Here is a 27,418-nt window from a genome sequence, read left to right as displayed (position 1 = left end):
AGGATGGGGACAGGTGGGAGGGGTGCTCATCAAGGCCACCCCTTCCCAAGAAACACAGGCAAGGTTAAACGTGTCGATTACGTGGTCAGCGAAACCTGTCCCCTCCCCAAGGAGCCCACCATCCGCAGCCTGGAGGCCCGGGGAGAGAGGGGACAACCAGATGAACACTGTCCCTGTCCTGCTGGGCGCGCTCCTAGCAGAGAGCGGCCCCAGGAGGGCCGCAGGGGTGCAGGGGGCTGACATGTCCAGAGAGCATGTGGTCGAGGCCACAGTGGTCAGCCTCTGTGTCGGGAGAAAAACTGCCAATGTCTCGTTGAGGTTCAGGATCAAACCAAAGACACTGAGAGAACACAGAACTGTGACTCCGCCCTCGATACACACAGCTGAGTTCACAGCCTGCCGGCATCGCCACAGCAAAGAAGCGCGGCTGCTTCCGGCACTGTCGCGGGCACATGGCCCGTGGTCCTGGGGAGCCCTGTCCTGCCTGCCGGTAGCCCCCCTCCCCCACCACACCCGCTCTGGGGAGAGAAGTATGACACTGGTCTCAGCCGGGCCAGGCAGAGGGCTCTCCCATCTACCTCCGCCAATTACTTTCCCGAGGTGCAGACCCAGCGCCCAGGAACACTGACCCTATTCTCTCAGCTCCGGATCACCACCAACACCACAAGCTGCCTCCTCTCCCACTCATCTCGACACCCAGGGCAGGGCAGGCAGTGGCCAAGAACGGAAACACTGAGAAAGACCTGGCAGCGGCAGAGCGGGGCGGCTGGGAGAGACTGCAGCCGCCACGGGGAAGGGAGACAGGGACCTACCTGAGGGGACACAGCCCCAGATCAGTGTCCCACAGCCGTGGGAGGGCTGGGGCCACAGAACAGAACCTCCCTGTGTTCCCCACCCACTCAACAATGCTCCTTTTTTCTCGGACGGACGCTGACCCCACTCGTCAGGGCTGTTGGGAGACGAGGCCAGCCCTGGGGGCTGTTCCCTGCTCCCTGGGTGAACTCCTGCTGGGGCATCGCCCAGCAGCGGCAACCCCACTCCCTGGTGGCCACACAGGAACCCCCTGACCTAAGCAAACCTCCCTGACATCCCCTGACCCCAGGGTAAAGCCCCCTCTGGGCCCCTCGCAGGGTCAACGGGAAGGAGGCACTTCCTCACAGAGGAGCTCAGATCCCACCTGCTGCTTGGCCAAGGGCAGGGAGGGGCGTCTGCCTGTATTTCTCACGGCCACGGGTCAAATTCGCACTAACTTCTAACAAAAATTCAAACCGTAGTAAGGATTATTAGCTATTTCGGCAAACGTGAAGGAGGGTCTCACTGTCGGGATGCCATGGGCCCATCTCCCCCCAGGTCTGCCCAGGTCGGAGCAGCCAGCCGCAGGCCCCACTTCAAAGGGAGCCAGGCCTGGGGCTGCAGAACAGCCGACCCGAGATCACAAGGCGGGGACAAACCCGGCTTCCCGAAGGGCGCCGTCTGAGGGCCAGGACAGAGCGATTCCCCTGACACCCTGGGGCCCCGAATGGACACAGCTGCCTCTGCTCACCGGGAGCTCAGAGTCTACGGTGCCCCACTGTGGAGACAGTGACAGTCAGGCAGCCTGGGAAGATACCAGAGTGCAGGTTGTTAAAAAGTCCTGATCAAATTAGGACTGTTCCTTCACCGAAAGAGATGTTTAAATTCCAAGTTACTTATGCACAGCAGACGACGGGTCCTTGATCTGAGAGAACCCATAATATTTTGCTGTGCATCCCTCTGATGTTGATAGCTTTTTCTTAAGACTGGAATCATGCTAAACAGGCTTGGATCCTACTTTTTAATCGACTTTCCTGCAACACACTGCATATTCTTCTAAATCACTGTCATTTAAAGATCAATGAAGTATAATTTATTCAACCAACTTCCTACCATTTAACATTTGGTTGTTTCTATTGTACAACAACATAAAAAAAAAAAAGAATTAAACTGCATCCCATATGCTCTTTTGTAAAAGGGAAAGAAGAGGGGGACCCACGGCGATGGAGAAGACGGGGCTCTGGGTAGGGAGCACAGCACAATGCATAGAGATGATGTACTACAGAAACATACACGTGAAACCTGTATCATATGATTGAACACACCAATAAATTCAACAAATTTTAAGAAACAAAAAAGCAAAGGAGAGTGGGATATACGTTTAAACCTGAAAAATGGTTTTTCTGAAGACAGAGAAGTTCCAAACAACTAACTAAAATCGCATGAGGGGGAACCTCATTTCCTAGTCCTAACAGAAAATAGATGTTCAATAACTATTCCGAAAACCTGTGACCTATTTCTTACTCAATTTGTCTCCGAACTGAGCCCCAAAAGAAGATGCCCCCCAAGTTCTGGGGCACGTTCCCTACGCTATCGCACTGATCTGTGTACCCCTCTGCACCAGGCTCTCGTGGGGGCACTGCCACATCAAAGCCCAACACCACTGCCCTGGTCCTACCAAATGAAACCCAGAGTTCCTGGGTGCCCACCTCTCAGGGGACCTGGCCCCGCCTGCCTTTGGCTCCCCCGCCCACTCCACTCTAGCACCTGCCAGCCAAGCAAGAGTCCTGCTCCCCAGAAATGCCCAGTGCCCCCACCTCCTCGTTTCCAACGGGCTTCCCAGGCTCGAGGGAGAATCCTCCTCCTTCACTCCAGGCCTATGTTCACAAACCTAAGACGCTGGTGCCAGGCCCACAGGCCATGCCTGGAAGGCCACTTAACCCCGCTGTGCTCTGGTCACCACTGAATGGGGGAAGAGAGGAGGCACCAACCCCCCAGGGTGGCTGTGAGTCACTCCTGACAGATGGTGGCCTCTCGGGGTCTGACCCTGCCCTCCAGCTCGGCAACCCCAGCCGGCCAGCAGTGTGACAGGCGGTGCCACTTGGCGCGCTGGCCCCAGATCTCCTGGTTGACACAGTGGCGGTCCTCAAAGTGCAGGGGCGGGAGGGGGACAAGGGGCACTTTCACTTCTCTTCCAGGACCTCCCAGCCCTCGCTGACCCCGCTTTGCGCTGCACACTCCAAACACTCTCGGGATGAGCTCAGAGCGTATACTGGTGTCCCGGTGTCCCCAGCCTCGCTGGCAGGTACCGCCCCTGCACGCAGGCTACCGAACGCACACCCAGTGTCCTCTACTGATCCAGGCAACATTTTGTTCCTTTTTAGCAAAACTGCCTCAAGTTTAAAACCTGGCAGGCTCTTCATCCTCATCATTTCCCGGGGAGGAGGGAATAATCAGGTGATTTCACACCCATTTCACAGACCAGAGGAGTGAGCCTGGGGCCCACCGCTGGGGCTTCTCGAAGCACGGCTCCATTCCTGCTACCAAAACTGGGCCTGTGCCTGAGGTCCTTGGCCATGGCCCTACGAAATGACAACAGCAGGGACAGCCTTTCCCACACCTGCCACACACAGGTACCTTCATACCCCATCTCAATCCTCATGACACGTACCACAATGGGAGCAACCGACGTCATTTTATAAGTTAAGGGCATTAACCTTCTAGGGTACAAATAACGTAGGCGCCCTGGATCTCACAGTGACAGATCCCAGACTGACACAGATGTGACAAACTTGAAACATGCCTTTCCCCACTCTGCTGCCCAGTATTATAATTAATGTTCGCTGGATGAATGATAGCCAGCTGTGGACAGCACGCTGCTAGGAGCAAACCCAGCCCCTCCCTCCTCAGCCGGGCAGCTTTCATCCCCGGCCTGGCTGGGCCTGGTGCTCGGGGTTTGGGAAATATCTGGCACTTGTGCAGGTCACTGAAACCCCGACATGTAGCCAGCTGGCGAAAGGGTCTGCTTGCGGCTGCAGTCTCACTTGTTTTGAGGGTGTTCATCAAACCCTCTTACCACGGAAGGGCTGGGGCCGGGCTGAGCTGGGCCCTCTTTTAACTTGAAAAAAAGTTCTGAAACTCGGCCTGTGCTCTGTCTGCAATTCTGGGGGAACTGGAGCCTGTGGGTGACCCATGCACTGGCTTCAGGATGCCGAGCTGGGGCTCAGGAACAGAGGGACATGCTAGTGGCCAGAGAAAGGAAGAGAAGCCTCAGACAAAACAAAAGAAAATTAAAGTTCCAAACCTATCCCTACACTGATGAAGTCCAACGCGTTTCTTGCCCAGTTACTGCCAGGATAAAGAAACCAGGCTGCCCACCAAGGCTCACACTTTGAAGAAAGTCTAGAAATTTCTTAGCAGTGGCACAAAATATTGACCCGGGTTGGCACCTGGGCCACAGGTGGGTTCACGGCACAGGTGTAAAGCTGGGGCTCAGAGAGGTCAAGCCGCTGGCCAGCGATCACACAGCTAAGGGGGGCAAGGATTCAAGTCCACCCGTGTGCTCCGAGAAGAGAGGTAAGGGTTCCCTGGGGCGGCAGTGAAGAGGGAAGCCAGGCGGGGTTCTGAAGGCAGGAATACAAGGAGAAATGAGAAGATAAGCGGGTATGGAAACTAAGCCCCGCGCACTCTCTGGGGCCGTCGCACTAACATAGTCATGGGTCAGCCCACTAACCAGTATTTCCTTCGACACTATGACCAACAGGAAATTCCATGCGACCCTGTCATGCAGGTAAATGCCATGCTGGGTCCACACTAGCAGGGCAGCCCCACCCCACCCTGCCCTACACGCCTGCAAGAACAAAGTACACCAGTCAGGAATGTGCACCGGGCCTCGGCCAGCCTGGACCTGGCTGGGAGGAGGCAAATTCTTATCTGGTCCTGATTAAGGCCAGACCCGATTACCAAGGCTGGAGGGGTTGCAACCGGGTACCTGTTACTGGAGCACATCAGGGTTCTAGAGGCCACGCCCAAACCACCACCTCTTCCTGGCATCCTGCTCAGGGCCCCACAGGTGCTGCCCCAGCCCTCCCCATACCATGCGTTCCACCCACCTGACATCACACACCTTTCTGCAGCTCTGGTTTCAACTTCGTCCCTGGGACATTCACAGCCTCAAAGTCCACTATTCGGGCACCACCCCGCCTTCCCCATTCCCCAGAATTCTCAATTCTCAGTCATTCTGGACTCCCTCCTGTGAATGACCAGCCTCTGGCCTCTCTCCTCTTCCACCAGTCACCCAGGGAGGTCAGAGCCGACCGTGGCCGCAGGAGAATTCCAATGGGGAGGGGCTAGGAACAAACAGAGAAGCACAGAAAAAAGGCACACAGAGGAAATGTAAACATCAAGGAGGCTGCTGTGGGGCAATAGGGAATGGTGGGGACTGTGGCCACTGGCTTAAATATGAGCAACTAGTCCAGTGGGTGTGGCTCAGTGGTTGAGCATCAACCCATTCACCCAGAGGTTGCCTGTTCGATTCCTGGTCAGGGCACATGCCCAGGTTGTGGGCCTGATCTCCAGTGGGGAGCATGCAGGAGACGACCAATCTATGTTCTGTCTCATCGATGTTTCCATTTCTCTCTCCCTTTCCCTTCCTCTCTCTCCAAAATCAATCAAGGAAAAAAAAATTAAATATGAGCAACTAATTCAAAGGAAAGTGTAAAAGTCTTGTGTGAGCTAAGCAAGGTTCTTACAGGCCAGACACTGCCCAAGTCACCAGTTTGTTACCTGGCCACACCCCTCTGCACAGAGCCGGCAGCTGAGGTCCAGCCAGGAGGAAGGGGAACATGATCAAAGTCCTGGTAATTACTAAGCCCAGGACAAAATTCAGCCCCAAGCTCAGGGTAGTGCTAACTAACCCCTTCGGGCACCTGCTGAGCTGAAGCCCTGGGAGTGCTGCTATCGGAGGCTCCGTGTGAAGGATCCGCGGTGCCCTCCAGGGAAAGGACTGACAGCTGTCTACGCAAGAGCCTGGGGCTGATCCACAGGCAATAACTGACCAATGCTGACCGTCCCCCAACTCCACGGGGGTCGTTCTCAGATCCTGGAGGAGTGGTCCACAGCACTATGAGGTGGACAGAGGGGTCTCTATGTACAGGCCCAGCTGGAGGGGAGACAGAAGCAGGAAAATCCAATGACAATGCAACTGACCAGAGACCACAGTAGGCTCCAGGGCCAGAGCCAGTCTGGCTCTGGAGCTGGGGAGGTAGGGGGAAAAGAGGCATTTAAGGCCCCCAACCCTGTAAGGTGTACTCTAAAGAACGAGAACCAGCCTTGGCCGGTTTTTGTTCAGTGGTTGGAGTGTCGACCAAAGAGTCTGGAGTTCGATTCCGTCAGGGGCACGTACCTTGGTTGCAGTTGGGTCCCAGCCCCAGTTGGGGTCATGCAGGAGGCAGCTGATTGATGTGTCTCTCTCACATCAATGCCTCTCTCTCTCTCTCTCTCTCTCTCTCCCCCCTCCCACTCTATCTGAAGGTAAACAGAAAAAAAAAATCCTCAGGTGAGCATTAAAAAGAAAAAAGAAAAAAGAACCAGAACTAGAACCCTGACTTCAGAGTTCAGCCTGCAATGCAAACCTGTGTCTCAAGTTCTACGTGTACGGCATTTCAAGATCAAATCAAACCCTCCAGCCTCTCCTCTCAGAAATGAGCCGCGAGGCCAGTGACCTCTCTGGGAAAACCATCAGCCTCCTATGCAACTCCTTGGCCAGCCAGGAAACTACGGGCGCCAGGTCACTGAAGCGTTTGTTTTTTTCTAAATCCTCACCAGAGGATATTTTTCCATTTATCTTCAGATAGAGGGGGAGGTGGAGGGAGAGAGAGAGAAACATTGACGTGAGAGGGACCATCGACTAGTGCCTCCCGCATGACCCTGATCAGGGCTGGGGACAAACTGCAACCGAGGTATGTGCCCTTGACCGGAATCGAACCCGTGACTCTTTGGTCCGTGGGCCAATGCTCTAACTGCTGAGCCAAACCGGCCAGGGCAGCCTTTTAAGTCAAGTCCTCTGATGACCCCAGAGAGCACTGCTGCAGACCTCAGGCCTGAAGTACGCTTGCCTCCCCCGTGACCAAGGCCCCTCGGTGGGGAGGTTGGCGGGAAGGAGATGGCGTGCCTACTTAAAAGAGATTACAGCGCTTAGAAGCCAATTAGAGACCTTGGTTTACATGTAAATCAGAGAACTAACAAGAACCAATAATGAAAATTAAACTATTTTTACTACTTTAAACTCCCTAATTCAGACATTTTACTGCTTCAGAACTAATTTCTGAGGCCAGTCTCTAGCCTGGGCGACACCTAATCCACCCTGAACCAGAACTGCCAGAGTACCTTTCCTAAAAATGCTCTCCTCACCCACTAAAAAACCCTCAATGGCTCCCCATTACTCCTGAACAAGGACGGTCACTGTGCACTGCCTGGAGATACAGCTCACTCCTCTGGTTGAGCAGGTCCACTCCTGGTCCTGGAAGCTGGCCCCAGGCCCTCGGCTGACACACAGAGCCCTGCCCTTGCTGCCCCCTCCCCACACTGCGTGGCTTGGAGCACGTCACACTCCTCTGTCTTAACTCTCGGAGCATCTCGATCTCACCTCTCAGGTCAACCTATCAGCTCAACTTAAGACATTTTTGTGGGCTGTGCCCCGGGTGGCAGACGCACGAACCCGCTTACAGGAAATCGTGTACAGGAAAGCCGCACCATTAGCAGGCCACAGGCTAGTTCCATTTTCTATTTCGTAGAGGAAACCGAGGCTCAGAAAACGAGCGCTAACCCAGGGCCCCGAGATCCGTGCTGGGTCTGGCTGGCTAAAACCTCCTCCCCCACGTGTCCCCATGTGCTCTAGATAGAAGGAAACCATGAACCATGTCCCTGCCTTAACAGAGATAAGACCACACACAGGAAATGGTGAACCGGCTGGACAGACTCGGTGCTCAGAGCCCCCAAATGCTCAGGGGCTCCACGGGGAGCAGCCAAGGAGGGAGGGACGGTACAATGGACAGGAGGCATGAGGGCAAACAGCGCAAACAAAAAAATCTCCAAAGAGTGGTCACCTGGAAAGCAAGGGGCAGAATCAGAGAATTGGTATTTTTCCATTTCTCTACAGACTGAAAACTCCAGCGAGCTTCCTGCCACCATGACAATTATGACTGCCTCCCACAAACAGCAAACAGATTGCTCACTGTCATCAAAGCTCGGTTACTAAATAACTGACCCAGGCTTCGTCCCCACATCAGTAGCCCTTGTCAATGGAACCAATGGAAGAAACGGGCAAGGCAGTATATACAACCTGGCGTCCAGTCCATCGTCAGCCTCGGCCCGGGGTGAGCAGTGAGCAGGTAAATCACAAAGGCCTAGGCGCTGTTGCTTGGCTTTCTCTCCCCATCCACCTCCCAACTGAACCAACTGCCCCTCCCCAATGCCAAAGAACGGAAGAGGGGAAGGGGGCTGAGCTGGGAGGAATCAGACGGACTTCGCGTGAACCGAAAAGTCAGGGCCTTTAAGTGAGCGAGGCTGCTGTTGACCATCACCACCAGTTTTTGCCAGCGTTGCATCCAAGGCCAGCACTTTTAAGACACGTAATTCCAGAGGGTTTACTCCCTACTCACTTTTGGGATGGGCCTGTGACTCTGGCCTGGCCAATTCGAATATCACATCATCCAGACCCAAGAGACTGGTGCAAGAATAGGTGTTATGGGCTGAAGTCCTAACGCCTGCTAGCGAATGTGGCCTTCTTTGTGATCAAGCTCAGATGTGAGGTCATCAGAGTGGGCCCTGACCCAATAGGACTGGTTTGCTTATAAAAGGAGGAGAACACCATACAGAGACAGACACAGAGGGAGAGGTGGCCACATGAAGATGAAGGCAGAGATGGGAGCGATTCTGCCAGTCAAGGGACACCTGGGGCCACCAGAAGCTAGAAGGATCAGGAGTACAGCCCTGCCAACACTGTGATTTCCAACTGCCAGCCTCCAGAACTGGGAGCAGAGTTCTGCTGTCTTACTTTGTTGTGCCAGCCTAGAAAACTAATATAATAAGCATGTAACCCAAGCCAGACCAATCAGAACCAGCAAGCACCAGCCCTGGGACTTTTGCTGGACAGAACTTGGGGCAAATCGAGTCACACTTGCTTCCTGTAGGTTGTCAGGCTGATGGATGGAGGTGCTGACAACCATTTCCACATGACTTGGCAAAGCCTGCCAACACCACCTACGCAAGGAGCCTGAAAAATTAGGAAATCATTCTGAAGACATAGAGTCGAGCCCTTGATGGCCTGACACTGTCACACCCCAGCTCTGGACTTTTTAAGACACACATGCTCACAGATTCTATTGATTCATATTTCTTTAAGTCTTTTTTTTATCCTCACCCGAGGACATTTTCCCATTTTTTGTTCAGATAGAGTGAGAAGGAGAGAGAGAAACATCGAGGTGAAAGGGACACATCGAGTAGTTGCCACCCGCACGACCCAACCAGGGCTGGAGACAAACTGCAACCGAGGTACGTGCCCTTAGCGGGACCCGAACTCGGGTCTCTCTGGACTGCAGGTCAACATTCCGACCATTGAGCCAAACCGGCCAGGGCTCCTAAGTCTTTTTTTAATGTTAAAAATCTGTTGCTTACAACCTAAAGAGCCTTTAAGGTTTTAACATACACAGGTACAATTTGTTATTTTAATATAACATATGTCCAAATGAACATCCCCCTCCCCCACGTGGGCGCTGAGACTCTCGATGCCAACAGTAACAACACCCAGCGCACTGGCACACGCCTCTTGGGCATGTCTCTCGGGCACATGCCTTCGGCCTTCAAAGTTCTGATTCAGTGATGGCCAGTCCTCATCCCAAAGGTGAACTTGATCTTTAATAAAAACAGTTCAGCCAAGCTCAGAATAACAGCAAAGATGTGTTTGATTATAAGAAATGCTGACTAAAAATGCTTAGATCACAAGGCCAGAAAGGGTGGAGAGAGGTGGGTCCCTAGTGTGTTTCAACAGCTTCAAGTCAGCAAGAACCCAGGTTCTTTTCAAGTTTTTATTCTTCTGTGCTTACTGTGACAGACTCTCGTCCTCTTGACCATCGCCTCATGGTCACAAATAGCTGCCACAGGTCCAGGTACCGTGTCCCCAGAGGGTATCTGAAGGCAGGAAACAGGACTGAAGCAAAGAGTTGCCCTTTGGTAACAGAGGAAATACTGTTTCCTTACTTGTTACTGCTCAGAACCGCACAGCATGGGTGCTGTGGCCACAGGGAGCCTTGGGGCGCAAGTCTCCCACAAAGGGTACTGTGTTTCCATGACAGGCCTGGGCCAATCACCAATGCCACTCAGAGCAAAACAGGTCTGTGTGGAAGGCGGAGTGAAGATACACTGAGAAGGCAACTTCGCAGACACGGAGTCCACGTGCCCCTGAAAAGTACTAAAAACCACTTCTGTGCTTATAAGCTGACCTTTGGGGAAGAGTCACTTCTCAAGGGCCTCGCCTGTGCCAGGTTCTTTGCTCGGTACTGAGGGCTCCAGGTCCTCAGACGTACGGAGAGAGAGAACGGTCAACCTGAGACGGCTGAGAACCGGGGGAGAGCCAGGAGCCTGGGCATAGCCTAGAGGCAGCACCGAGGACACGGGGCTTCTGCGGAGAGGAGGGGCAAAGGCAGGGTCTGGGATGCTGCCCCTAGGAAGTACCACCTGCCTGGTGTTTGAAGGATGAAAGCAGGTGGCTCACAATGGGCATGCACAGAGGCACAGAGACGGGCAGTTAAGAATTTGCTGGTGTCTGACGTGGGGAGTGGCAGGGGCAAGGTGTCCAGGCTGGCAGGACAAAACTGGGAAGAGTGTGGTAAACAGGTCCGAAGAGCTAAGACTCACCTACGTGGAAAGTTAGCTCAGGAAGCAACTCTGGTAATGCTGCTGGCAGACCACCCCGCAAGGGGGTGTGGCCCAGGGACACCAGCCAGGGGACTGGCAGTACTAGGTAAGGGAGGACAGGGGGCCTAAGGATGAGATGGGAATGGTCAGGGCGACATCCAAAGGGCGAATCAGCAGGGCCCAGAAACGGAGGAGATGTGGGTGTGGAGGGGCGGAGGCGCCCGAGCTGGCTGCTTGAGCGGAGATGGGGCAGTATCTTCATTCTGATCCAAGAAATCAGGGACCGAGCGGTTTGAAAGGGAGGGTGGTGAGTCAAGTCACAGAACATGGTGCTTCCAGAACACTGCAGACCTGCTGAGGGGGGTGGGGCAGCAAACCCCCCTGGGAGGTGCGCCTCCTGCTCATTCCACCCAGCTGCAGAAGGTGGCATGAGGAACAGCCTTTCTGGGCGGACAAGGGCAGGCGGCAGAGGCTGGAGGAGACCTTATCACTCACTGCCTTAAACAGAAGCAAACTGCTCCGGGTGGCCTGCGTGGGTTTACCTGGAGGGATGGGTTGCCCCGCCAGCGAAAGCCCAGTGGTTATGCTCATCCTCACATCTGTGCTGGCAGTCTGTAAAATCAGAACTGTGTTTCCATCTGTAATAGTCTTGTCTTCCAAGAGCTTCGAGTAGGTAGGATAAGGCCCCTCTTTTCTCAACCACCTCCATGCAAACAGGGCAGGAGGCAGGATTTCCACTCCCGCTCCCCTGTAAAACTTCAGGTGTCCCTGCCCTGGACATGGATCCCTTTGATTTTGAGCCCCATGCATTCCAGATGGCTATATGACAGCCCCAAGGAGCAGCTTTGGCCCTATTCCCGGCAAGAGAAGGAACAAAGGCTGATACCGAGGTCAGGGGTTGCAAGTGGGTATCTCCTGCAGCTAGCCTTAGAAAGCACCCACCACGCTGCCAAGTCCTACCTGGCTCCTGCGCCCCTCCTCACATGAGTAACATTTCCCCCTTTTATTCACCCACTGAGAAAGGTGGCAAATTAAAGTTCTGGAGGGTGAGAGGTTCAACAAGCATAATTCTTGAAAGATGGGGTCAGGTGGGAACAGGTTAGAGACCTAGGGAGCCACAGGGACCCTGCTGCAGAGGCCTCTGTAACAGGAAGTGTCCCATAGGCAGCATGCCCTCCAGGTCTCGGGAGGAAGTGAGTGATGCTGACCAGTCAGCAGAAATGAAACCTGCAGAAGCGCCTGTGCAAAGTAACATGCTCTGTCAGCTCTGTGACAATTGTGCCCAGAAAGTGCTGAAAGAGATTCAAATTCGATCAAAGCCTGAGAATGTCTTCCCACTGAGAACTGGGAAAATTTTGCTCTCAGCGCAGGACCCGGCGGGCCCAGCACACAGCCCAGTGACTGATGAACAAACAGTCAATGAATCAACAGAGCTGAGGGCCAGACTCCACTCCCCAGAGCCCCCCTGCTCACCCCGAGCTCACCAGCACTGCACGTACACAGCACCTCAGTGACCCAGGCCTGGGGCCCTGGTCTGCCCCACCAGCGGTTTTCAAACATTCTCTGACCTCTGATGTCTTGCTTAAAAGGACATCTAACATGAAGACCCCCAAAATCAGAAACAGAAGTTGTTGCTATCGTTGACAGGAGCCTGCTGTGTGTGAAGGTCAGCAACCCCCCAAAAAAGACATCCCCCTTAAAGGCCCCCTAGGTTCCTTATACAGCCCAGTCTGGACTCTTGTTCTAGCCCCTCTGGCCAGCACCAATCCAGTGAGCTTGGAAAAACACCCTGTGCTTAGTGAGGAGACTGGCAAACCGCATGGGGACATCTTTCCATCTGAAAGCTGAGTAACTCGCTGGTCCCTTTGGCTGAGGAATGTCAGAAGCTACCACCCATTTCCAGAACAACTCTGTTAGGAGAAATTCCAGCACATTCCACCCCTGACAGTACCAGCCAGAGCTTGCATGGCAGAAGCCACAATCTCTGCCTGGGGGCTGACATGGGGTGGAGGGTTGAGAGTAGAAAGCACCCTGGGTTCAAATCCTAGCCCTGCCAATTAGTAGCTCTGTGCCCCTAGAATGTCCACACTAAAAGGCAGAATTAATCATCCCTACAGCTCATAGCACTGTCTGGGGATTTATCTGAGGCATCTCTTCCAGTGCATTATAAACCACTCCCAATGCTAGCTGTATTTACACTGGGTTTATCACTGCATTTCCAGAAGGCCAAGCAGCATACTTAGCTTCCACTGAAGGTCTTTCATTAGATGCCAGGCATCGAGGGCAGCCTGCTCCTCCCATCAGGACCCCAGGATTCTGGGCCCTGACAGGGCTCAAGCCTTGATGCCAGACCTGGCTGACACCCCGCCCAGGGAAGTCTGACCAGTCTGTCCTGGTGGGAGTACTAAGGCACCCCCAGAGACCTCCTGAGAGGGACTCCGTGGGCTCAAAGTTCACCTGGTCTCTGGCTGGTGACCAGCCCACCCTGCATTCTACACAACACCAGCCGGTACCACCACCTGCTCCAGACCAGGGTCCCGGGAAAGTGCTGTCCCTCCCACACCGGCCCAGCCCCTCAGAGTGCGAGCAGTGCCGTCCAAGAAAAGGAGCCGGCACAATCCCGACACCAAAACCACTGGAAAGAGCTCGATGGCTTTCTGAGTGGGCACCTCCAGTCCCACATCTTTCACCATCACTGTTAAAAACCAGTCGTCCTAGGACAGGGGTCCCCAGACCAGCAGTATCAACGTCACCCGGAAACGGCAGAGTCGCCAACTCACAGCCCCTCAGACCTAACAGTTCAGACTCCGGAGAGAGGCCTCGGCTGGGGGAACACCCCTCCTGGGGATTCTGCTCTCACTCAAGTCTGAGAACCAAGGCTGTAGCCCCAGGTGCGAGTCAGAATCGCCAGGGAACATCAACACGAACCCACGCTCAGGAGCCCCCGCCCCCGCCCCCAGATCTTGATTTGATTAATGCTGCCTATGGGTGGTTGTTTTAAGTACATTAAAAAGCATACAAGGAGCACAGAGGATTTTTAGGGCAGTGAAACTGTATGGCACTGCTCGCTTTCTGAGGGGCTGGGCCTGGGTGTGGGGGTACAGCGCGTTTCCTGTGCCTGAGCCGCCAGCCCCTTGGGGGTCCCGGTTCAGGTGCGTATGGGGCCAGGATACAATACTGTAATGTGATACTAAGTGACGGGCACACATCAGTGCTGTCTGGACACCTCCACGAGTGAACCCGATGTGTCCGATGTGTCCCTGCAAGTTCACCCATTGTAGCAAGCGTACCAGTTGGTGGGGGAAGTTGATAGTGGGGGAGGCTATGCCTGTTTGGGGGCAGGGGCAGGGAGTATATGGGAACTCTACACCTTCCACTTAATTTTGCTAAGAACCTGAACCCACTCTTTTTCTTTTTTTAACTTATCTTTATTGTTGAATGTACAGCCGTCCTCTTTATTGTTGAATGTACAGCCATCCCTCGTTTATCACAGTGAATCCGGTCCAGACTCTAGTGGTGGCACCTGGTGTTGAAGGAGTCCTTGGGTGCTCGAATACATGGACCTACAGTCCATACGTACAGTAATTTTAATTGTAATTGTAATACAGGGTGTATCATTGACTCAGACAACCGAGCATGCGCTGTATTATTTTCACTGTCTTGATTAACTTTTTAATGAATATATTTGAAAAAACCATGATAAAGTGAAGCTGCGAAAGTTGAAGCACAAAGTGGCGAGGGACGACTGTATTACAGATGTCCCTCCTTATTCCCCTATTGACCCCCTCTTCCCACTCCCGCCCCCCTCCTGCCTTCTCCACACTATTGCCTGTGTCCATTGGTTATGCATTTATGCATATAAGTTCCTTGGTTTATCTCCCCCCCGCTTCCTTCGAGGTTTGTCAGTCTAACAACCAATTCGTACCTCTTAATCCCTTCACCTTTTCACCCATTCTCCCAACCCCCTCCCATCTGGCAACCAACAAAAAATTCTCTGTATCTATGAGTCTCTTTCTGTTCTGCTTGTCCATTTTGTTTGTTGATTAAATTGTTGATAGATATGCATTTATGGCCACTTTATTGCTCATATTTTTTATATTCTTTTTCTTCAAGAAGACCCTTCAACATTTCACATAACACTGGTTTGGTGGTGATGAATCCTTTAGCTTTTTCTTGTCTGGGAAACTCTTTATCTGTCCACTGATTCTAAATGACAGCTTTGCAGGTTAGAGTAATCTTAGTTGTAGGTTCTTGCTTTTCATCACCTTGAATAACTCTCGTCACTCCCTTCTGGCCTGCAAAGTTTCGTTTGAGAAATCAGCTGATAGTCTTATGGGAACTCCCTTGTAGGAAACGAACTGCTTTTTTCTTGCTGCTTTTAAGATTCTCTCTGTCTTGCCCTGGCCGATTTGGCTCAGCGGTTGGAGCGTCAGCCCACGGACCAGAGAGACAAGGGTTTCGTTCCCGCTAAGGGCATGTACCTCAGTTGCAGTTTGTCCACGACCCCAGCTGGGGTTGTGTGGGTGGTGACCAGTTGGTGTGTCTCTCTCTATCTTCCTCCCTCTCTTCCTCTTGCTCTATCTGAAGATGAATGCAAGAGTGTCCTTGGGTGAAGATAAAAAATACAAATAAAAATAAAGATTATCTGTCTTTAATCTTTTGCATTTTGATGATGATGTGTCTTGGTGTGAGCCTCTTGGGGTTCATCTTGTTTGGGACTCTCTGTGCTTCCTGGGCTTGTATGTCTGTTTCCTTTACCAAGTTAGGGAAGTTTTCTGCCATTATTGTTTCAAATAGGTTTTCAATTTCTTGTTCTCTCTCTTCTCCTTCTGGCACCCCCATGATGCAAATGTTGGCATGCCTGAAGTTGTCCCAGAGGCTCCTTACACTATCCTCATTTTTTTGGATTCTTTTTTCTTCTTGCTGTTCTGATTGAGTGTTTTTTGCTTCTTTATATTCCAAATCGACAGTTTGTTTCTTGGCTTTACCTACTCTACTACTGATTCCCTGTAAATTATTCTTTATTTCAGTTAGTGCCTCCTTAATTTCTGATCGTCCTTTTTTTATGCTCTTGAGGCCCTCACTAAGTTTACTGAGCATCCTTATAACCAGTTTTGATCTCTACATCTGTTAGATTGCTTATCTCCATTTCATTTAGTTATTTTCCTGGAGTTTTGTTCTTTTCTTTCATTTGGGACATGTTTCTTTGTCTCCTCATTTTGGCTCCCTCCCTGTGTGTGTTTCTATGTATTAGGTAGAGTTGCTATGTCTCCTGGGCTTCCTAGAGTGGCCTAGTATAGTAGATGTCCTATAGGGTCCAGTGGCACAACCTCCCTGATGACCCCATCTGGGCCCTCGAGCTGCACCCCTAGTATGGACTGTACACCCTTTTGTTGTAATTGAGTCTTGATTGCTGTTGGCATGTCAATGGGAGAGATTACTCAGGCTGATCAGCTGCAAGGACTGGCTGTGCCCACTGACCACTGGCCTCTGACTCCCTTGGAGGACCAGCTGTGTAGGGGCCCAACACACAGAGCAAGACTTACTTCAGCAGGACTCTGGTACCCCCTGAGTCCACTCCTGGAGTGTGTCACTTGCAGAGGTGGTTGGGTGGTGGTGCTTCAACATGGTCTGAAGCTGTCCACTGGGTGTGCTGGCTGTGGGACAAGGTCAGCCACTGCCTATGTTCTATCCAGGGCCACCAGGCATAAGCTACAAAGTGATCTGCAGAGGACTGCTTTTTGTGCTGGGCTTGGAGGTGTCCAGGCAAAGCCAAGTTTGAACTAAGGCTGGCTGCTTCTAGTGCCAGGCCTGGGGCCAGTTAGCGAGAGGTATGGGACTCACTGAGGCCAGATGTTGCTTTTTGGAGAGAATTTAGGAAATTCTAAAACAGGATCCAAGACAGGCCAATCCTATGGTAAGCCACTGGCAACAGCTTGGGTGGGCCTGAAAGATGGGTGGGGCAGGACCTCAGGGAATCACCAAGGTGGGGCAAACAGTGTGAGCCAGGTTGCTGGAGTCCCAGATATGGCGGCCTTCTGCCCAGCTGGGGGTAGGATTCACCAATGGAACAATGGCCTGCCCTGGCCAGTTTTGCTCAGCAGTTAGAGTGTCGGCCTGCATACCAGAGAGTCCGGGTTTGGTTCCTGCTAAGGGCATGTACCTCGGGTGCAGTTTGTCCCCACCCTGCTTGGGGTAATGTGGGTGGCAACCATTCGATGTGTCTCTCACATCGATGTTTCTCTCTCTCTCTTCCCCCTTCTCTCCTGCTCTATCTGAAAATAAATGCAAAAATGTCCTCTGGTGAGAATAAAAAAAGACAAAACAAAACAAAAAACAAAGGAACAATGGCCTCAGCGAGCACATCTGTCCGAGAGAAAGCCGCCTCTCCAGCTCTCACCCTGATGCTAAACAACTCAGTTCTTCCCCGTATGTCTCTGGTGCCTTTCAAGCTGCCTCCCCTCCAAGCTTAGAGGGAGCAAGTCCGAGTAAGTTAGTACGAGGCCCTTTAAGAGGAGTTGCCTGGGGCTCCCTCAGCCTCAGCCTCCCTGAGCCTCAGTTCCCACTGGTTTTACAGCCAGAAGTGATGGGGGTTCTCTTCCTGACACTAGAACCCTGAGCTGGGGGCCTGGGTGGGAGGGGGACTCCTCAGGAAGGACCTTCCCAGCCTAGGTGCCCTCCTCATGTTTATCCTTCACACGTGGGTGTGGGACCAGCTGGTTCCCCTCCACCCCTCCTACCAGTCTCCATGTGGCTGCTTCTTTAATTCCATAGTTGTAGGATCCATTCCGCTCGATTTCAGGCGGTTCTGAATGATGGTTGTTCTGTGGTTGTGGGAGGAGGCGAGGACCATGTTTACCTACGCCACCATCTTCACTTTAAGTCCTGAAACCACTCTAAATAATAGTCTATTAAAGGAAAAAAAAAAGCTCCCAGGTGACTGCAATTCAGGTGGTCTGTGGAGCCTGGGCTGATGGTTCAGGACTTCAGAGTCAGCAGGTAAGACCACATAGGTCGAGCAATCAGAGAAGATGCTAGAAGGAGCGAAGTCATGCCCATGACTCTTGGAAGAGGAAGAGATGAACTGGGGAAGGAAGTGGGGTAGAAAAGGCTTTCTTTAAAAGCACTTTCTTGTAGCCCATCCAAGAATTCATTCATCCAATCTTGCTTTTAACGTCCTCCTTCCCCACATCCGCCTGCACCCCGCCCACCGGTGAGTCAGCGCATCCAGTGCTGGCCCCAGAGCCACTCCACTTAGAATCAGCCGTAGTCCCACTTTCTAACAGGTGAGCTTGAGGCTGGCCACTGTGTGTACCTGCTTTGACCTCAGTCTTCCCGCCTGTAAATGGAGGGTAAGAGGCCTGAATGGGATACAAGGCCTGGCACAGGGTCCACACAGAACAAACACAGGCTGCTGCAGCCTGGGGCCAACGTCTGCCATGTGGAACACAGTGTCCAGACAATGGATGCTCGCACCTCCTGCCAGCACCAGAGTTAGAGAGCTGAATTCGAGAGGGAATCCCACACCTCCACGCCCCCACTCCCACAGACAGGCTGGAACCCCTGGACAGAAGCACCTTTCATTCCATAAATGTTAACTAAGTGCCTGTTCTGGGCCAGGGGCTGGGAATGCAGAGCTCACACACCTTGGATTACAGGGAGGCTCCAGCCCCGTGAGGGGCAAGAAGGACGTCCCTGGGGTGCTGGCTTCCTGCCAGGGTGGTCTCTCCGTGGAACCTGGATCACCCATGGCAAGGGGAGCCTTGCCCCAGAGGGGAGCCTCAGGAGAGGACACCATGTCCCGACAGGCACTGTGCTGGGCACCAACATGCTAGAGAGAACCCAAGAGTGCACATTACTGGAAACAGCACACCCTCTGCCTCCCACGGCTTTTCTTGCCTTTTGTTTAGGTCTCATAAGCCTGTTATTGGAGTGTAACATACAGGAAGAGAAAAAGCATAAGTGAGCAACGTGATGGGTATTCACAAACTGGCACCCACGGGCAAGACCGAGACGGGAGCTCTGCAGGACCCGCAGGCTCTGTCATGTGCCCACCCAGGACCCTCTCCCCAAGGTCCCCCAAGTTCTGCCTGTTCAAGAACTTCACGTAAATGGGATCATCCGCTGAGTGCTCTTCTGGGTCTGGCTCCTCTGGGACTCCGTGTTTTGCATGTGGCGGCCACGGATTCGTTCTCATCGCCGTACAGGACCCCATCATGTGAATGTAACACAACATATGGCTCCGTCTACGGCTGATGGACATCTGGGCTCATCACAGCTACTGTGAATGCTGCTGCTCTGGACATCTAGGCCTGTCTTTCGGTAAACGTGCGCATTCCTTTCTCTTGGGGATCTACCTAGGGGTACATCTGGAGGGTAAAAGGCAGCACAGGCTCAGCTTTAACCAAGAGATGTTCCGAAATCCCAGTCTTATCATTCTCCACCCTGCTTTATTTTTCACCATCTATCTCCTTTCATACATTTATCTGTTCTCTGTCTCTTGCCGTTAGAGATGTGGACACTCCCTGAGTCCCACAGCAGAGACTCAGTGAACACCTGCAGGCCGAGGGAGCCCTGCATTCTCACCTGCACACAGGAGCTCAGGACACCTCCCAGCTGTCCCTCTGGTCCCTTCCTCCACAGCTGCCTTCCCAAAGCCTGAGGCCCCGTCGTCCTCCAGCCCCTAGCCCAGCTGCCAATCAGGCCTCAACTGGAGACTGAGAGCCCCTGACAACTCCTGCCATGCCTACCAAACAGTACCCCTTCCACGGGGTGGAGGGCCCAGGCTCCTGGGGAAAGTGCAGCCTCGAGTCTGGGCCTGCGGAGACGAGCTGACGGGAGTAGCATCCCAGAGCTCTGGTGGCAGGCCGAGGCCTCGAGAGAAGGCGGGCCGTCAGAGCACCCAGTGAGCTCAGCGGGGAGACAGCCAGCGCAGAAGGTCAAGCAGCCCCACGGGCTGAGGCAGGTGAGGCCTTTGGGCCACAGGGGAGCTCTGGTGCAGCTGGACCTCACCCAGTCAGGGAAAGCAAAAAGGGCTTCAAGGAGGAGGTGTCTCAAGAGCTGCCTCTTCTGAGATGACTATAGTTCCCCAGAGAGAGAAGGTTGGGGTGGGCAGTGCAAACCGAGTCTGCCATATGCATCGAAGCAGGGGGACAGGCCGGATAAGGCAGGGTTGTGGGGTGATGCCTGTTGATGGCAAGGCAGAGGGCAATGAGGGAGATGGAGTGAGAAGATCACAGGGCAGGATGGTGGTGGGGACAAAGAATCATCTAGCCAAGGCCTCTGAGCTCTGTCCTGAGGATGCTGGAGCATCAGGGGTGTCCCACAGAGGTCAGCGGGTGGCACTGTGGCAGGTACAGGCGGGAAGGCGATGCCATCTTTCTGAACTGCAGACTCCAACCCAGCAGGCCTGGGGGAACGTGCGCATCTCCCACGGGTGTCCCCAGGTGCTCTCGCTGCTTGGTCCCAGGCCACACCAGGGGGCCAGGGATCGGGGCAGCACGGAGAGCAGAACGGAGGGCAGAGGGGCCCACTGGGCTGCAGGAAAGCTAGCATGGAATCCAGGCTTCGACAGCTCGCCAAGTCCAGACCTCAGCACAGCAGCCACAGCTCCACTTCACACCACCAGCCTGTTCCAGAACCTTCCACAGCACCTCGGAGAAGGGCCTCTCCTCCAGAGCCTCAGACCCCTGCATCGCTGTGGCAACAGCGCACAAACACGGGAGCCGGGCCTCAGTGCCATAAACAACCCTGACAGATTCAATAAATACAAGTGTACTACAGCAATTTGTGGGGAATTTATGAGAAATTAAAAATTCAACTTGGACAATAAACAAACCGATTTCAGAATCTGCCCCACTTAAAGTTAAGTAAACCGCATGGGAGCATTTTTTCAGCATGATGCTACAAGGCTACGAAACGGGGCTTGCCAGGAATGCTGCCTTGAGCCTCCAAAGCTGGGCGCCGCTGGGAGAGCTCACCCGCACACCCGCTCGCCTCGCAGGGCGCTTTCCAGTTGATAAAGCACCTGACCTGTGTTCGTCACCTGTCCTCGCAAATGCTGCCTGAGAGACGGCGGGGCGGGTATGATAATGCCGTTCTGACGACGGGCCTTGCAGTTAGACTGAAGCACAGGGACTTGCCCAAGGTCACACAGCTGATCGAGGTCAGAGACAGGATGCAAACCCAGGTCGGTCCAACTCCAAAAACACCAGGCACCACTGTGCACACACAAAAACTGCACCTGAGTGAAGTGTGATGTGGGGAGCTGGCTGAATTCCCTAGAAATCTGCCCTGTTTGAAAAGCATCAAAGGGGTCTCCTTCCAACAGATCAACAAATTCTCATGCACACGCACAGGCACAGTCACTCACCCCAAGGGCACAGGAGGGCTCAGATCCCTTACTCATCTGTGGCAACTTCGCCAAGCTGTCTTCAAGACGAAGGGCAAAGAACTAGGGAGACAGCAATGGAGAGGTTTTCCACCGCTTTCTGAAGTCAGATTCACAGGAGGGGAGAGTGAGATGGGGACCCAGGGACCCCATCAGGACCATCAGCCCATTTCAGACAAGAAACCGGAGCTGGGACCAGATGCTGGGAGCCCCTGCTGCCCAGACCTGGGGCCTCCAGTGTCAGCACCCTTGACTTATTCCCTCTCCTCCCACAAGTGTCCCACAACTCAGGAACATGTGCAGGTGCCCACCTGGCTATTCCCTCCAGGCTTGCAGGCTCCATGACCCAAGTTTCCACTTGAGCAATAACACATTAATGGTCTAGAGACAGGTGGGAGATTCCCCAGCTCCAGACAGGTGGTGCCAGCAGGAGCCCTCCCCAGCTGCCAGGTGGGTAACCCTCTCACCCCCGCTCTTCCGATACAGCCCTAGGGTTGTTGTCTCCCTGAGACATGGTGGGAGGCTTGGTCATCATGGTGTCCCCAGAGGACAGTAGAGGGCCTTCAGCAGGGGCCTAGGTGAATGTTCAGTAACGAAAGAATGAAGGGACCAGCCCCGTTGGGCCCCAGTCCTGTGAGTATACCAGCTCCCTCCAAGAATCAAGCACAACCAGAAGATGGATCCCAGGGATGCCAGTGACAGGGGCATCGGGGAGGGCCAAACAGGAAAGCGAGAGCTGGGGTGCCATGCTGGAGTGTGGGTAGGGCCAGAGAACCCTGAGCCCCTCTCCCAACTGTTCAAGGATGGCACCTCGGGGGCACAGGGCACAGTGCTGCTCTGTTCAGAGGCCCACAGAGTCACAAAGCAGAGGGGAGAAGGGTGCTGGTCACTCCCTCCTGACCCCTACCCAACCTCCACCCTGCTCAGTGTCCGAGCTCTGAGGGAGGCTGACCTCTGAGGACTGAATCACAGAATCCCAGGCTTCCAGCTCCACTGGGCCAACAGGGGCCACCGGGCTGAGGTCAGAGGGCAACAAGAGAGAGGGCTAGTGTATTTATCCCCCCCCCCACTGCTTCAGCAACATGCCTTGCACAGGGGCTTGGAGCAGCCGGGGGCGGCCCCTGCCCCACTGCCCAGTCCCACCTGGTCCCTTCCCGCTGCCCATACCTCTGCGAGCAGTCCCCACATTAAAGTCGCTTCATCCAAAGCACCTGGGGGAGCTCTACCTCCTGCCAGGTCCCTGCGGAACGAAGAGGGGCCAGTCCAGGTCAGGAAGCATTCCAGGGTCAGAGCTGCAGGAGCAACCGGAGCGGGAGACGCGAGGCGGCGCAGGCAGGGTGTGCGCCTCCTCTCCAGCAGGGACAGCGACCAAGGGGCCACAGGCTGGAACGAGGCGGCATGGGGGCAGCACACTGAGCCCGTGGGGATGGGGTGGCCCTGCTGTGCTGCAAAGGCCCATGCAAAATACTGGGACTGGGTCCGTAGCAAACTCAGAAAACTCAGGAAGGGTTAGGGTTAGGGTTAGATTTGTTTTGTTTTTAATCCTCACTTGAGGATATTCTTCCATTTATCTTCAGATGGAGAGGAAGGGGGGAGAGAAAGAGACAGAGAGAGAAACATCGATGTGAGAGAGACATATCGACTGGTTGCCTCCCACACAACCCCAACCAGGGCTCGGACCAAACCGCAACCGAAGTATGTGCCCTTGACCAGAATTGAACCCTCGACTCTTCGGTCTGCGGACCGACACTCTAAGCGCTGAGCCAAACCAGCCAGGACAGGGACTGTAGATTTTTATGGGACACCAGGAAGGTCCCGTTAGCCCCGGGCAGGAGGGAAGGGGGGGCCGGAAGAGCAAGAGCCCTCCAACCACCCTCCCATCTGGATTCAAAGACCACAGTGGTTGGTACTTGTGAGCTCTGTGACCTTAGATATGTTGCTTAAGCAAATGACATATCTGAGCCTCAGTTTCCCCATCTGCAAAATGGAAAAAATAATAAATAGACTCCACCTCACAGAGCTGTTCTGAGAACTAGCAAGATAAACATAAAAATGTCCAAGGAAGCCCTGGCCAGTTTGGCTCAGCGGTTAGAGCGTCGGCCTGCGGTCCGGAGAGACCCGGGTTCGGTTCCCGCTAAGGGCACGTGCTTCGGTTGCAGTTTGTCCCCGGCCCTGGTTGGTCGTGCGGGTGGCAGCCACTCGATGTGTCCCTTCACGTCGATGTTTCTCTCTCTCTCTCCCTTCCTCTCTCTCCCTCCCACTCTATCTGTACAAAAAATGGAAAAATATCCTCGGGTGAGGATAAAAAAAAAAAAAAAAAAATGTCCAAGGAAGATGGGAACACAGGCTCAGCAATGACCAGGAAGGGTCGCATGGTCAGGATTCACGGGGACAGTGACCATCCCCACACCAGTAATTCTCCTTACAGCCCGGGCTGGGCCCATTCCACCAGGGAAGTGTTGCAGGGATCGATGCAGGGCTGCGCCCAACTCCCCACCCGAAAAGGGTACCTGGCACGCAAGCTGGAGTCTGACATCAAAAACTAGCTTTCTGGCCCTCAGTTCCCTGAATAAAAACAGGCGACCAGAGGGCGGGGCTGACTCCTGACACGCCAGCAGCCAAGACTCCTGCACACAGGCCCTGTGACGGGCTTTGCAGTAAGTGCCTTGATGCTCTAGCTCACTGGTCTTCTTGACCTTAGAAGTTGGTGCCATGACAACCTTTTTCCAGGTGAGGAGGCTGTAACCCACAGCAAATAACTCGCCCAGCTGGTAAACGGGCCACCAACACCCGTGTGGATAAGGCTGGTCACTTGGCCACTGCGTGACGCTTGTTGCCTCTGAGGGAGATGGAGCAGTGGGTGGCAGCTCCCCCACCCCCCAGGTGGCTCATGTAGTCTGAATTTCCCCTTGGCTCACAGGCCACAAAGAGGAACAAAGCACTTGAGAGCAGGAGGGGCCCCCACAGAGGGGACACAGGACCCCTGCGCAGACGAACCAGTCCAGGAAGCAGCCTGCAGCCCGGCGGTGCTGGGAAGCAGCAGGACTGGAGAGCACCCGGGGACCAAGCAGTCCACACCCCCGTCCCTTTCCCTGGGTCAGGTGCACATGCAGGGCAAACTGCCCACAGTCAGGGCTGCAGCCAGGCCCCGCACCCGACCGCAAAGGGCAGAGAGAGGGGGTCTGGGGCCTGGGTCAGAAAGAAAGGGGAGGGGGACACAAGAAGGAGGAACAGATGCTGCTTACGTATCTGGATGCATTCAGAGTCCAGAAGGAAAAATTCCAAAGTGATGGTCCCTTTCCACAGTTCCCTAAAATGTTTGGATTTTATTCCCCAAGAAGCACATACTACTTTTCTAAACTGCAACAACAATATATATGCTTTATTATTCACATAGCTCAAATAAATAACCACGAGCTCGCCCCAAAGATAGCAGAGCCAGATACTCATCACAACACTATTTATAATAGTACAAACCAGAACCATTGCCAACATCCTCCAAGAGAATTTGTCAACTTCGGTTACAGAGGGAATATTATGCAGCCATGGAGAAAACAAGCCCAAGCAGAACGTTTAACCAGAGGGAAAATGTTACTGATATGCTAAGTGTGTTTGTGGGGAGCAGATTACAAAAGGATAACAATTTTGTTTAAAATCTATAAATACATGTTTTATTTCTATGTGCAAAGAAAAACTCAAAGTACACTGGTGAAAGGTGCCAGCTGATTATCTCTGGGCTGCGGGTATCACACTTGGTTCCCACCAGCTACACAGGAGGCTCTTCTGGACCTTCTGGAAAGGCATTTCCAAACCCCTTCGGGAGGGTGAGAGAGCCCCCCACAGGCCCGAGGTGAGCTCTGGCCCCGCAGCTCCAAGCTGACTTAGCAGCAAGTTGAGTCCATAACGGCCCAGCCAGAGGGCCCCTGGACTGGGAACAGACTGGCCGACGGTCAAGGCTGAGGCCTGGCCACATCACACTTCAGAGGTTTTCATCTTCTCCCCATCAGACAGATGAGGGCACCGAGACCTCAGACAGCCAAGTAAGGAGACAGCCTGGGGACACCCACATTTCTAATGAAGTGAGAGCCCAAAACAGTCACCCTGGAAGAGTCAGCCAGCACACAAGCTTATTAAGCCCTGGGCTGAGGGGAGGGCCGGGCCTCTCTTTCTGAAGTTCAATAAATGGGTCCTCACCCCCCACCGGGTACGTCCCCTCTCCATCCGGTGTCAGGCTCCGCTGCCCCCAGCCTAGGCCATTAGCTCAGTCCCAAAGGCATCCTTTCCCATCCAGGCTTTTGATGATCCTGTCAAAACACTGCAAATAACTTATATCCTCTTGGCAGGGCCTGCAACGAAAGTATTGCCCAGGCAAGGAGACGGGTGTGAGCCAAGGGCTGCTCCATGCCAGGAAACCCACCCCTCCTGCCCAGGGACCCAGGGGCCCCACCCACCAGGGATGGGAGAGGCTCAGAGGCCAAATTTCCGCCAAATTAGACAAAGCGATGGGCTTCACACGAGCCTTCTTCAAGTGATCTCAGGAGCAAGAAAAACAGTGAGCTGCCAAGAGGGCCTTACCGCCCCGCAACGGGCCCCAGGGAGGCCCTCTCACCTGCTCTCACCCATGTCACTCATCAATGCCATCCCTTTCTGACAGATGAGCCACTTGCCCAGGGTTGCAGAGCTACAAGGGGGCGGCTCACCAGACTCAGTCCAGGGAGGCAGCCTCCCAAGCAGGGAAGGCACCGACTTTGCCACTGCACACCCTTGACTCCAGCCCCAGCTCTGCAGCTCGCTGGCTGGGCGCACAGGGCAAAGACACCCGCCTGTCTGAACCTCAGTGCTCTCACCTGACCAGTGGGGTGCAGGTAAGGCACAGAAGCCCTGCCAACGACACCCTTGCATCTGGAGCGTCATGTGGGCACTTCGGAGCTCTAATGAAATCTTACCAGGTGAATGCTGGCCGGACAGTAATCCTGAGGACCTGGGAGCCCTAAGTGCTCCCCGGACACCTGACCAAATCCCCCATTCCCATCACACCACTGATCGCCTCCCAAGTGGCTTCTGTGGAAGCGATGACTGAGCCCTGCTCCACCGCCAAGTTCCCGGACACAGAGCGAGTGGGATCTCCTTATAGGGTATGCTCTGAGGCCATTATAGCAAGTTCAAAAAGAGTCAGACTGACGGTCGTGCTGGAAAACAAGCCTGCATGGAAGGGAGCCACGGGGTCCCTGAAAGGGCTGCCCCCGCCTGTCACTTGCACAGAACATCGGAGAACTCGGGAGAAAGATGGGAGCCACGGTGGTTCCCGGCGGGGACAGGGATTCTCAACGTGAGGGTGGCTAAATGGGGAGAAAGACGAAGCCAAGTTACATCCTGGGTTCGAAAACCTCTGAAAAAATCATGAACTCTCAGCCAATGGTGAGCTAGCACACCAGGTGTGGGGGGAGTGGGGCGCTTTCTATGGCCAGGGTCAGGGGTCAGCACCGCTCAGAGGTGACGCCTTCCCCCCATCCTGGCTGGACACAAGGAGACCCAGAAAGAAGGAAAAAGTAAATCAGCCTGTGGCCTCAAACGCACCCAGCCAGGGCAAACTGCTCCAGTCCCAGCGGGCACTGCGGCCAGCTGCACCCAGAGGAGAGCCTCGGGGTGCCAAGTTCAGGAGGGGACACCCGAGGACACCCGAGCTGGGTCCTCCCTGCACCACAGCAGGAAAAGCAGCCCTTTCAGCCCTGCTCCAAGCAAACCAGATGGAAGGAATTTGTACTGCAGACAGTTCTGGTTTCTCAGTTCTCTTTACTGTGACAACCAATCAAAGAGGAGCGATCCTTTCATTCTGGCTCACCTACCTGCCCAGTCATTCAGCTGCACAACACCCCAGAGACTCACATAACCTGTCCAATGCTAAGTCCTGAGCCTGAGCATGTTGGACATGGCTGGCTGCAGCCCAACACCCATTCCTCATCCTCTTCTTTAGTAACAGAACCCCAAGTTCATGTGAGGGGACAATGTGTCCAGCAAAAGACCACACTTGCTAGCTCGCTAGCTGCCAGAGGTTAGAAGGCTCAGTTCTGACCAAGGCGATGCAGGCAGTAGTGCAATGTGGGACTTCTAGGGCAGCCACCTAAGGAGAATAGACGTGGGGGTGCATTGTGCCTTTCTGTGACCTGGAATGTAAGTGTGATGGCTGGAGCCTCAGCAGCCATCTTCAGCAAGGAGGTTACTGGAGCCTAGAAGCCAGTGTGGAGGATGGTGTGGCAGAGCAAAGGGTTCTGCATGACTTTATGGAGCCCCCTAAGTTGCCTACACCCCGGCTTCTTTGAC

General features: G+C 53.9%; 1 protein-coding gene across 2 annotated transcripts in view; it reads right to left on the bottom strand.

The window, feature by feature from the left end:
• Positions 1–27,418, bottom strand: part of ITPK1 (inositol-tetrakisphosphate 1-kinase) — a 142,823-nt gene that overhangs the window by 72,930 nt on the left and 42,475 nt on the right. Inside the window, exon 1 of one of the 2 annotated variants that reach the window (XM_036264127.1) lies at positions 4,905–5,033. The exons of the other annotated variant lie outside the window; for it this stretch is intronic. The gene's annotated coding sequence lies outside the window, so the exon portion shown is untranslated. Of the gene's footprint in view, positions 1–4,904; positions 5,034–27,418 lie in introns of those variants that run through there. 2 annotated transcript variants of the gene reach the window in all.

Source organism: Molossus molossus, unplaced genomic scaffold, assembly GCF_014108415.1.
Source record: "Molossus molossus isolate mMolMol1 unplaced genomic scaffold, mMolMol1.p scaffold_m16_p_1, whole genome shotgun sequence".
NCBI lineage: Eukaryota > Metazoa > Chordata > Mammalia > Chiroptera > Molossidae > Molossus > Molossus molossus.
This window is presented reverse-complemented; position numbering and strand designations above follow the sequence as displayed.